Consider the following 1,323-nt stretch of genomic DNA (forward strand, 5'->3'; position numbering starts at 1 on the left):
AACAAAGTTATAAAGAAACACGTAGTCTAGTAACAAAGTTATAAAGAAACACGTAGTCTAGTAACAAAGTTATAATAGAAACCCGTAGTCTAGTAACAAAGTTATAAAGAAACACGTAGTCTAGTAACAAAGTTATAAAGAAACCCGTAGTCTAGTAAGTAAGTAACAAAGTTATAAAAAACACGTTGTCTAGTAAGTAACAAAGTTATAAAAAACACGTAGTCTAGTAAGTAAGTAACAAAGTTATAAAGAAATGCGTAGTCTAGTAAGTAAGTAACAAAGTTATAAAGAAATGCGTAGTCTAGTAAGTAAGCAAAGTTATAAAAAACACGTAGTCTAGTAAGTAAGTAACAAAGTTATAATAGAAACGTAGTCTAGTAAGTAAGTAACAAAGTTATAAAGAAATGCGTAGTCTACTAAGTAAGTAACAAAGTTATATAAATATGTAGTATAGTAAGTAACAAAGTTATAAAGAAACACGTAGTTTAGTATTTTGTTTGTTTGTTGTTAAGCACAAAGCTACACAATGGGCTGAATGAGCTCTGTCTATGGCGGGGTATCGAACCACGTAATTTAACGTTGTAACTACGTAAACATATCGCTGACTCATGGTAGGACAATACAGAGTGAAAATAGACTGCATTTTCTTGTTAACTGTTTTGATTCAAATTTATAAAAAGAAATGTTACTGTACACAACAACAACAAAAAAGGATTATTTGATGCTTACAACAAAAATAATCATATATATCCCATGTCTGATAACGGTTGGCTGCAGCAGACCATCAAGGACGACAGGACGAGGATAAAGTGGTGAGCAAACTTTCCGCCGCGTTCCCGAGAGCCACGTGTCAACAAAACTCGCAGAAACAAACTTTATTTGGTTGTCTCACTTTGCCTAAAGTCGCCGGTTATAAAGACAAGATGCAGTCTGAATGGCACAATCTCTGTCGTAATGGCAGATATTTATCAGTCCATAAAAAATTCTACACATTAAATGTAATGCAATTCATCGATCTTGGTATAATAAATGACTTTTAAGGAAAAGTCAGAGAAAAATTGTTGGACAATTGAAACTGACATTTTTTTTCTTTATTCTTAATTCATCTCAGTCAATTCTTCTGTAACAGATGATTGAAAACGTTTTATAAACAACTTACTGAAATTCCCAGCAGGAATGGTTACCAATTTTTGTAATATTTTTGGATATGATGAGAACTTTTATTTACTGGATCTGTGAAAGTAACAGTGGTTTCTAACAACTATACATAACACGTATAAGACATTGATTCCTCTGTCATATATATATATATATACAAATACG

This window comes from Limulus polyphemus, unplaced genomic scaffold (assembly GCF_000517525.1).
Source record: "Limulus polyphemus unplaced genomic scaffold, Limulus_polyphemus-2.1.2 Scaffold6358, whole genome shotgun sequence".
NCBI classification, from domain to species: domain Eukaryota; kingdom Metazoa; phylum Arthropoda; class Merostomata; order Xiphosura; family Limulidae; genus Limulus; species Limulus polyphemus.